Source organism: Rattus norvegicus, chromosome 13, assembly GCF_036323735.1.
Source record: "Rattus norvegicus strain BN/NHsdMcwi chromosome 13, GRCr8, whole genome shotgun sequence".
In the NCBI taxonomy this organism is placed as follows: Eukaryota; Metazoa; Chordata; class Mammalia; order Rodentia; family Muridae; genus Rattus; species Rattus norvegicus.
The window spans coordinates 57,622,717-57,634,463 of NC_086031.1; the positions used below are offsets into that span (position 1 = coordinate 57,622,717).

Genomic DNA, 11,747 nt, shown 5'->3' on the forward strand with positions numbered 1-11,747 from the left:
GATGGAGACACCTAGAGGCATAACTCATCATGTATTTATAGTACATGTGAAAGACCTTCTGTGTGTGTGTATGCATGTGTATGTGCATGAGTGTGTGCAGGTGTATGTATGTGTATGTGTGTGCAACTGTGTGTGACCATGTGTGTGTAACTGTGTGTGTTACTGTATGTTTGACTCTGTGTGTGTCTGTATGTGTTTATGTATGTCTGTGTATGTATATGTTTCTGTGTATGAATGTAACTGTGTGTGTCTACCTGTGTGTGTGTCTGTTTGTGTCTTTTTCTGTGTGTGTCTGTGTATGTATCTGTGGTTATGTGTTTGTGTCTGAGTGTCTGTGTCTTTGTGCTTGTGTGTGTGTCTGTGTATGTGTCTGTGCGTGTGCCTGTGTGTCTGTATGTCTGTGTGTCTGAGTCTGTGTATCAATGTGTGTCTCTGTGTGTGTGGCTATGACTGTGTGTCTATGGGTGTGCATGTGTCCATGTGTGAGTGTCTGGGTCTGTGTGTGTTGCTCAGGACAAAAATAAGCTCTTGTTAATGAGAAGCAGGTGCTCTACCACTCAGCTATACCCCTACCTACTCCATGAATTCTTACTTGCATTACATTTTCTATAAGTCAACCATGTTTTCTGATCTTATATTTCCACAATAAACATTATGCTGTTCTCCTCTTTCTTTGTTCTCACTCTTTACATCAGTTTTCCTCCTACTTCAGTTCTGCACTGAAGCAAACATAGAATTCATTTTCTATCTCTTCATGTCCACAGCTTACATTATTAATTGTACTGAAAGGCTAGGGATACCAAAAAGTTTTGCATCCAGAAACAAAAATAAATGAAGAAGTAAGTAGGAAAGTGAATTGTAGATGCCCTTATAGAACATTGACAAACAGTAGCCCTTCTCCACTGACTCGCTTCCCTTCTTTACTGGGGGCTTTGCTCCCCAGCTCTCATAATGTGTTCTGCAAATTGTTATACAAATGATTTAATTTTTCCCTTACAGACTTACACAATGAGATTTCATCCCCACCTGTAAGGAACTTTGTGTATTTATTTTGAGACAGACTCTCACTACATAACCCTGGATGGCCTAGATCTTACTATGTAGACCAAGTTGGCACCTAGCTCACAGAGATCCACCCTCCTCTTCCTCCAAAGTGATATGGTTAAAGAGATGAAACACCACACCTGCCAACTATAAGGAAATTGGTAAGATATTTTTTTTCTTACAAAGGCCAGTCCTTTTCCAAAAATGAATCCTAGTGTTTGCTCTTAATGTGATTGCTCCACTTCATACTCACCTCATTTGGCCTCAACAGTGCTGTGTTTTAGGAGAGACACATTGTTTTGACTGTACATAGACAGCAGGTAAACAACAATCAGAGAGAAGCTGCTACAGTGTCCTGTGACTTAGTAGAGGCAAGACAGTGACTCAGGTCACCCCACCTCCTCCCAAGAGAGCATCTGTTTCTCCCCCAATTGTTCTCTCCTTCAAATAAAGATCACAATGCCTCAGGAAGCACAGGACATGTGTCATGTGATTCCATGGCACTCTAGACTTAGAAGACTTTAGGGCTATGTTCAGTTTCCTCGTCTTTCTGGGAGAGAGCTATCCATTTCCCCCAACAACTTCAATGTAGCCAAAGGAATGTAAGCAAACTGATGTACACTATTTCCCAGGGGACTTGCAGAAGCTTCCACACACATGGCACTCATGAAACTCCACTTCTGTTGTCATTAAACAGGTAAGTATGGTGACCATTAAACGTATGTAGACAAGACAATGTAGCCTTCTATACAAGGGTCGGGGCCTCTGAAGTACTGCTTGAAGGAAAGCCACCAGTTGCTCAAAAATACCCAATATACTGTGGGTATAGCAGGCTGGTCTGTAATCCCAGCTCTCAAGAAACATAGGCAGGATGATAGACAGTTCAAAGTCATTCTGGGATATCCCATCTCAAAAATCAATAAATGAGTAAAAAGTCTAAGTTTTGCTGGAGTATCCAATTTGTGAAGCCACCTGAGGATAGGTGTTCCTCCTAGTTGCTAGTGTCATCTTAACCCAGGCATGCAACTGCTTAGTTGGCATCATTTCTAGGCTTCTATGGGGGGGGGAGGGGAACTAAGATATACGGAGGTGAGGCTACCCTCTCCGAACCTATGTTTCCCGAAGAAATAAACCTTAGAAATTTCCCCTAGGTTCTAGCATTAGATAAAAAGACATGTATGAGTTCTGACTTGCTCTTTCATGGGAAGAGGAGACAGAGAGCAAAACAAAACAAAACAAAACAAAAAACAAAACAAAACAAAAAAAGACAGGCCTAGGTTCTAGGAAAAGGAAGGGTAGGAGGCCACAAGATGAATCCCATGGCGTATCTCACGGCACTCTGCATCTTGTGATTTGATGGGTGCACATGGGATAGAAGAGGACAGGGGAATATAATTCTGTAAAGTTAAATACTGAGCATCTGGGACCATTATGGGCAATTACAATTATTGGGAAAAGTCATTCATCTATCAAGGCCTTCATTAAACTGCTCTGACTTCATAAGTAGCATAGTGAAGCCTAGGATTGTTGTCCCAACTTTAAAATACAGGATTATTTAAGTTTCAAGCTTTCCCCCTTAAAGGTCCTTTCATATAAATATCATTTCCCTCTCTTATATTTCATGCTCTGAAGCAGCTAGAGGTTAAGCACACTGAGCTTGGCTGCACGGTCAATGTTTTAAGAGTTCTGACAGCTTTATTGACTAGATTTCCACAATAATCAGAGATTCATTTGTCCGTGAGAAGCTACAGGTAGTGAAAATAATCCCCAAATCCTCTTTTTTCATGAAAGAATGTGCAAAGCCCTGAAAAAAGTGAGAAATGGAAAGGTTGGGGGCCTGAGGGATGCTTGCAGACTGCTATTGATCCTGACACAGCACATTGATTGACCACGGAACTCTGCTCACTGTAATGTCTAGCCAAAAGAAAAAGTGTGGCAGCAGATAAAAGATCTCAGCAATGTCTCCAGTTGTGATCACAAGTTTCCAGAAGGGATGGTAACAGCCAGTGAAGCGTCCTTAGTATCAGATCCTGTGGATGTATTTGTCAAGTGTTTATCTCAGGAAGATTGGAGGCACAGCTCTGTCACACACAGTTCTAATATCAAGGGTTGGTGTCTACATTCTCACTTCCGTTATTATGCGCTTCCAACTGGACAGAGTTTTGAAGATTTTTGCTTTTAGAAAGCCCTTCAGTGTGTGAAAACTATGTTCCATCCATCACATAAGTCAGATTGCAGATGGCAGCAGCAGTAAAATGCAGAGGCCCACTAGAGCTGACTCAGAGTTTCCACTTTTGCAATGAATGGCTGTGTCTTTGGGAAAGTTATATGCCTAATACATGTCTCATTTTCTTTAATTATATAATGAAGGAAATTATTAGTTACTATATGGAGTAGTCAAATGCGGGCTTTCTTGCATGTTGTTGTTGTTGCTGCTGTTGTCATTGTCATCGTCATAGTTGTTGTTAAACAGGGTCAAAGTTATTCAGTCTGGCCTTAAACTTCCAACCTTCCTGCCTCAGCCTCCAGAGGAGCTTCCAGGCTTGTATCACCAGGTTGTCATGATTATAATTTTAAAGTCCCAAGACTACTGCTCATCATATAATAGGGAATACTCAAGGGTTTGTTAAAATAATATTTTAATGACAGTTCATGCATGGGCAACAGGATAAAACTTCAGAATACACCAGATATTCTTACTGTTGATCTACTTCCTGTCAGATAGCATCACAAGATTAAAATGGTTTGGGCTGCACCCTGCAGTGGGGGTGTGTGGTTTCTGAAAGCCAAGAAATAGAAAGATATTTACATATTATTCAAAAGGTCTTTACATCCCACTAATCTCAACTAAAACTGCCAAAATCAGCATACACACACACACACACACACACACACACACACACACACACACACGCACGTACACACGCACGTACACACACTGACGCAGGTCTAAAACCAAAAACAGAAATCACAAACAACACACCTCCTTGGTTAGAAGAAGAAATATTTAACCTCCTCTGTTAGTTAACCTCTGCTGCTCAGCAGGCTCGCCCATCCTCCTGTTACTGTGTATTCAGGGAGTGCCAACCAATTAACCTGAGCAAACAAGAATAAAAGGATGAATTCCCAATAGTGAAAGCCATACAATGCTCTTAAAATGCTTATACCGGAGTGTGAGTCATCTTCACTGATTCTCATAGCCTCCTCCCCTTACTTAGAAAGTAGCCATAGGGGATAGAGAGATGGGTCAGGAGTCAAGAGCACTGGCTGCTCTTGTAAAGGACCCAACGTTGTTTATGAGCACCCAAGCCCTAGCTCATAACCACCTCCAACTCCAATCCCAGGGAATCTGATTCATTCTTTGGGCCTCTGCCAAAATTACGCATGCACATATTGTACACACACACACACACACACACACACACACACACACACACACACACATGCAAGCAAATACTCATCATACACAAAAATATCAAACAAAAATAGTTGTTTTTTTAAGTTACCCCTATACAGTTTTCTATAAAGCTAACTTTTCTGAGGGATAGAAGAAGTAAACAGAGTTAAAAATGAGATCATTAAAAGAATGATCAAAACTATGCACCTCAAGAAGAGAAAAGGCAGGGAAAGATGAAGAATTCTGCAAATGAAAACATAAACCATTTATCTCAGTGGAGAGCAGGGGGGAACAACATTCAGGGACAGCTGCACAATTGTTGAGACAAAGTGCACAGGTGCAGTACCCATTGCTGCGGTTGTCTTGAGGACATGAGCTGACAAACAAAATGGCGCCAGATAAAAATGCATCTGAGTTTAGAGGTAAGTCAAGAAGCATCTCAAGAAAGGGAAACAATGAAGGAAGAACTAAGGGTGTAGATTGGGGCTGCAAATATAGTTCAGAGGTAGATAGATCTCTTATCCAGCACGTGTTGAGGCCCTAACTGGTGGGGTGGGGGTGGGAGGTACCTTAAGAGAAGTGAAGTTAGAACGTATACAGACACAATGACCTGGGGAAATAAATCTACTTTAACTCTGCTTGCCCAATGCACCAGGGAAAGATAATACACATGTATGAATATGTCACAATGGAGTCCTTTCATATAATCTCTACATGCTAATAAAACAATAACTCTTCAAAAAGGAAGCTGGACCAAAAGAAGGAAGGTCATATTTGAGCTCCTACATGGAACAAGGCATAGCCCTTCATAAACAGGCAGCGACCATTCTGGTTACCCTAGGAGCCTAATTAAAAGTGGGACAGGAGGGAGCAAAAGAGCAACGTGTTATGTAAAGGTGCTTTCAAAGTCCTTTGAATAGGAAAACATTTAAATGTGGGTCACTTTTTTTTCCTTTTAGAATACAGAGGTTGTGTGTCGATTGAAACCATAGTAAATCATAACGGACTTTTCTGTTGATAGGAGATAGAAGGTACTTGAACATGAGCAGACAAAATGGCCCATTATGAAACATCGCTTTATACTGCACAAAAGTCAGGAGCTAGGTATTACATAAACGATGGTCAAAAGGAACTCCCAGCCCCTAAACACAGCCAGGGAGAAGAGAGATGTATAATACAGGCTTACTTTATATTTTTATAGTGTGCAAAGTCATCAACTGCTGGTATGTATGCTCTGACAATAATAAATCCAGTGCATAAAATGAACTGGACACTCAAATCTGTTATCTTCACAACTCAATAAAGTTATAATCGCTCAAACCCTTTATGTTAACTTTTTTTAATTTTTTTATTAGATATATTTCTTTACTTACATTTCAAATGTTATTCCCCTTCCCGGTTTCCTGTTCTTAACCAACCTCCTTTCCCTTCCCCCTCTCCAATACGGGTATTCCCCCCATACAATCCCCTTACTGCCCCCCCACATGTGGCCCATCTATATACAGCCACCAAAACTAGATAAGATTGATGAAGCTAAAAAATGCATGCTGAAAGGGACCAGATATAGATCTCTCCTGAGAGACACATCCACAGCATGTCCAATACAGAGGTCAATGTTAGCAACAAACCACAGAACTGAGAACAGGACCCCCTTGGGGGGGAATTAGAGGAAGTATTGAAAGAGTTGAAGGAGCTTAAAACCCCATAAGAACAACAATGCCAACCAACCAGAGCTTCCAGGGACTATACATGGACTGACCTCGGGCTCCAATTGCATATGTAGCAGAGAATAGCCTTTGGGGCACCAGTGGAAGGGGAAGCCCTTGGTCCTGCCAAGGTTGGACCCCCAGTGCAAGGGATTATGATAACTTTTAACCCGATGGGATTTTAAGTTCTTTGGGTTTTTTTTTAATGGAAAATAAACTAGAGCAAAATGTATAAAATTCAGAAAATGCTTTTTTGTGATTTGAATGAGTTCTAAAGAGAAAATAAAAAGGAAATTTAGCAAATATGAAATGACAGGAATGTGCATCAAGTACACAAACTACCATTATTAACACAAATATGTAGACTGTACAGACTCGGAAAAATCACAATTAAAAACTAACTTGGCAAAGACGATATAAACAAGCAATAGCGTCCTATTGAAGGGATGGAGACAGGACTCCAGTAGGTCAAGACCTGCTTAAGAATATGCTTTTGGCTCAGGGAAAGACGTGGCTAAAACTTAGCTCACACTTTTCCTCATCATCTTTCCACACCACTTAGAACATTTGCCAAAACGCTACAACCTCCTAGGAAGTCATCAAGATGTACAGGTATGTATGAACAGGATTACTCTTCAGTGTCTCTGAAAGGCGAGTCAGTCAGTCCAGGTTGTCATGACAATAATCCTCCCAGGCTGGTGACTGAGTATGTAAAACGTAGTTGACCCAGACAGGAATAAACCTTATTAAAACAGCATTCTAAAAATGGCTGAGCTTATCTGGTTTGCCCATTCTGAGTTCCAGAATCTTGACTGAAATTGTCATCCAAGTTAAATTTGGTAAAGATGTCCATATTTAACAGCATCAGAAAATACTCATCTTTAAAGATTTACTTTATTCTTACTTATGTGTATGTGTTGGGGACGCATGCCTGTGCAGGTGTTCAAAAGGGTTCAGAAGAATTCACTGGAGCTGGATTCATGTGGTTATGAGCCACGATGTGGGTCTAGGAGCCATCTTTATAGCCCCAGAATGCATTCTTTCTGTAGGGACTTTAGGGGAAAATGTAATGGTTAAGAGTAGTGATTGGGGGTTGGGGATTTAGCTCAGTGGTAGAGCGCTTGCCTAGCAAGCGCAAGGCCCTGGGTTCGGTCCTCAGCTCCGGAAGAAAAAAAAAAGAGTATCGATTGACATAAGATTAAATGATCACACACACACACACACACACACACACACACACACACACACACACACAAAAGCTGAACATCCTGACACAGAATCCCTTCAGTAAGAATTAACAAAGCTCTAGCTTCTCAACATTTTTTCCTTCTTTTTATTACAGTCTATTTTCCCTGGCCCATGCTTTCATTTTCAGTGCTGGCATGCTGTTATGGTGGTTTGGGTATAACAACATGAACACAGGCTCTATGTCGACCGTGGTTTGTCTATAAGGACATGAACGACATGAGTTGACAGTCAGTCAGAATTCATATCCACAATAGTATCTTCTTTCCATGCCTAATAAAGAGACCCTTTGCTCTTTCTGTTTTATATTCTAAAAGAACAAAAAAGAGAGTCTGTGACAAGTTCTAGAATGTATTTTTCATTCTAGCATGAAATTTTTATTCTAGTGGGTTGTATTCAATTCTTGCTGGTAAGGACAGAAAAATTTCACACATAGCCTAACCTAAAAACTGATCATCCATCCCCAAGCCTCCCTGCCCCTCCCCCACCTCCCACCCCACGGCAGAAGCATCAGTCTTGAGACTTAACCAACTTCCGCAATGTAACAAATTCGCTCAACGGGAGAATTCTATGATGCAGACCACATTTCAAACTTGTGTAAATACTCCACCATAACACAGTTGTTTTGTTTTGGGTTTTTTTTTCCCCTCAAGGCTTCTTCTCATCATCCCAAACTGGACCACCACATCTGTGTTCACTAAAACATCTGCTCTCTGAACAGAACCATCATTCCTGAAAGTGCAAGTTATTCGGGACATTCGGTACAGGCAGTGTGGACATTTTCCTCCACTTCCCGACTCTCCCTTCTCCCCACTTTCCCACTCACTGTGCCTTAGGCAGCTTCAGAGCTGTGACCCAGAAACCCACTCCTGCCAGCACCTCTGCCTTGAATTTCCCTCTGCTTGTGCTAAAATTATATAAAATTGCTCTCTTGCAGCTGTCTTCAAGATAGAAACTGTTCTCTGATCTACAGTGCTACTTCTAAACCCTTCATTTCTCTAAAGGCTTTGATGTTCACAGCTTCGGGAAACTATGCGAACTTACTATGCAGCCCACCTCTCCTCTTGACTAACTTTGCATGGGACCTCCCACTACCAGAAGACATCTTCTGACCCCTACACTTATCATTTTATTATTTTTTTATTAATCATTCAATTCATTTACATCTCAAATGGCATCCTCCTTCCCGGTTACCCATCCACAATACCCCCCATTCCATCCAGCCCCTCCTCCCCTTGCTTCAGTGAGGGTGCTTCCCTACCCACCTAACCACTCCTGCCCTGCCATATCAGCATCCCCCTACACTGGGGCATCAACCTCCACAGGACCAAGGGCCTCTCCTCACATTGATGTTAGATAAGGCCATCTGCTACATATGTATCTGGAGCCATGGATCCCTCCGTGTACACTCCTTGGTTGGTAGTTTAGTCCCTGGGAGCACTGGGTGGTCCAGCCAGCTGACATTGTTCTTCCTATGGGGTTGCAATACCCCTCTGGTCCTCAAGTCCTCTGCCAGCTCCCTGAGCGGAGTCCCTGAGCTCAATCTGATGGTTGGCTCCAAGCATCCACATCTGTATTGGTCAGGTGGTACTGGCAGAATCTCCCAGGAAACAGCCACACCAGGTCCCTATCAGCAAGTGCCTCTTGGTAAAAGTAAGTGTCAGGGTTTGGTGTCTGCAGACTGGATGGATCCCCAGGAGGGGAGGTCCCCCGATAGCCTTTCCTTCAGTCTCTGCTCCATTTTGTGTCCCTGTCTTTATCCTTTGGACAGGAATGTTTCTGGTTTAAAAACTTTGAGATGAGGTTCTATGTCCCCTTCCCTGCACGCATTTTGGCTAAAATCATCCCAGTTGTGACCCCTACATTTTTCACACCCTTTCTCACCTGAGTACTTCAGCAGCCTCTGGATGCGTCCTCCTAAGCTTGTTTTACCGCTTGTTTGACTACGCTTCCGGTAACCTTAGTCACCATTTCTGTTCTTAGCTGCAAGACCTTATTATCTTCACAGAAGACACTTCTTTAGTCTCTTGTTGGTTGCACAGCACAATACTACTGACTGTATAATTTGTAAAGAATGAGATTTAGTCAGGCTTAGGAGAGCCAACATGGAGGGGCCACATATAGAGAAAGCTTTCACTTTCATAAGGACTCTGTCGGGTTGTAAGGAGGTCAGGACACCTCCTGTTGAGAGGCATGCAAGGCAGACACAGAGACAAAATTGGTTTTTATGACAAAGTCCCTCTAGTTATGAATCTTCCAGTGATAATTCATTAACCCATGAATCCATTAATCCACCCTTGAAGATATCCCTGATGACCTCATAGCCACCTTTAAGGATCCTACCTCTTAATATTTTAGGATGGAGCTTAATTTGTAATTAGTTTTAGTTAGGATATCCAGAGTGTATATCACCCCAAAGTCTTCATTTGGAGCATGACCATTCCCTTCTTAAGAACCTGCTAGAGCAGTGGTTCTCAGCCTTACTAATGCTGTGACCCTTTAATACATACAGTCGTTCATGTTGTGGTAACCCCCCAACTATTGTTAGTTTCACTGCTACTTCATAACTGTAATTTTTCTACCATTATGAATCATAATGTAAATATCTGTGTTATCTGATGGTCTTAGACAATCCCTGAAATAAGGTCATTAGACCCCACCCCACCCCACCCACCAGGTATCATAACCCACAGGTTGAAAACTGTGTTCATTTCCTCTTTTGTTCCTCACTCATCTAATTCTATGGCATCACTACATCTTCACAGCTCTGTCTGTCTTTCTTCTCAAGGTCATTGATATCCTGCAGTGTGGGGATATAATCTAGTACCTGCAGTCTTTAAACCTCCTTACTCTTTCTTACTTGACCATACTTAACCTTAACATGTAGATCTCTCCTCTCTTTCTCTCTCTCTCTCTCTCTCTCTCTCTCTCTCTCTCTCTCTCTCTCTCTCCCTCCCTCCCTCCCTACCCCCTCTCCCTTTCCCTCCACCCCTTCTCCCCTTCCTCCTTCTCTCCCTCCCTACCCCCCTCTCCCTTTCCCTCCACCCCTTCTCCCCTTCCTCCCTCTCTCCCTCCCTCCCCCTCTCTCCTTCGCCCTTTCCCTCCCTGCTCTCTGTCTCCCCCTTCCTCCCTTTCTTTTTTCTCCGTCTCTCCCTCCTTCCCTCCTTCCCTCCCCTCTCTCTGCCTACCTTTGTGTATGTGTGTGTGTGTCTTTCTCTTGTCTGCCTGTCACTCGAAAGCTAGATATTACTACAACTACCATACTTTAGCTAATTGAGCAATCCTTAATTTCATCCAGGCAAATTAAAACAATTGCTCACCAGTTTCCAGCAGTACTAACCTCGTACCAAGCAACTTGATATCCTCACTTTGAAGGCAGCCTTCTTTTCTCCTCAAACCTCCCTTTGCTTCCAGAGGTGGATCTTGCTTCAAAGTCATTGGGGAAAAACAAATTGGCTAGATTAGAATCTCCTCATAGCTTTACCACCAACTCCACAAATGTTTGCAGTCTTCTCATGTCTTCACACCCATTACCAAAAATTGTCTCCCTGCTCTCTGTCTCCCCCTTCCTCCCTTTCTTTTTTCTCCGTCTCTCCCTCCTTCCCTCCTTCCCTCCCCTCTCTCTGCCTACCTTTGTGTATGTGTGTGTGTGTCTTTCTCTTGTCTGCCTGTCACTCGAAAGCTAGATATTACTACAACTACCATACTTTAGCTAATTGAGCAATCCTTAATTTCATCCAGGCAAATTAAAACAATTGCTCACCAGTTTCCAGCAGTACTAACCTCGTACCAAGCAACTTGATATCCTCACTTTGAAGGCAGCCTTCTTTTCTCCTCAAACCTCCCTTTGCTTCCAGAGGTGGATCTTGCTTCAAAGTCATTGGGGAAAAACAAATTGGCTAGATTAGAATCTCCTCATAGCTTTACCACCAACTCCACAAATGTTTGCAGTCTTCTCATGTCTTCACACCCATTACCAAAAATTGTCTCCATGCACAAGTTTTTGCTGCAGGTCTCTCACTTTCTCAAGGATTTTCAGCTTCAGTAATCTCCTCCTGCGTTGCCATCCACTGTTTGTCTCTGCTAGGTCATTTCCACAGGGCTTCAAATATTTTAAGTTTCACATTTACTTGAGTGAACAGACCTTACAAACAAACAAAACAACAAACCTAACAAACAAACAAACAAACAAACAAAAACACTCTCTTCAGTTCATATCACACCAAAGCTAACAAGAATTTTCTTTTTCTTGTTTCCTTAACAAAATACCTTGTCTATATCGGCTAGCTCTAGTTTCTTTTACCTGACAAGCACTCAAATCTATTAAGATCACCAATAACCTTTGGTTGTAAACT

The 11,747-nt window shown here is 42.2% G+C and overlaps 1 long non-coding RNA gene across 1 annotated transcript; it reads right to left on the minus strand.

Moving 5' to 3' along the window:
* Nucleotides 1-7,454: 7,454 nt before the first annotated feature.
* LOC102547022 (uncharacterized) lies at nucleotides 7,455-10,932 on the minus strand. The gene is made up of 3 exons (XR_005492509.2): nucleotides 10,733-10,932; nucleotides 9,277-9,448; nucleotides 7,455-7,702 (listed from the first exon to the last, which is right to left on the minus strand). It is a non-coding gene; the product is annotated as an uncharacterized LOC102547022 (long non-coding RNA).
* Between the last annotated feature and the right edge of the window lie 815 nt (nucleotides 10,933-11,747).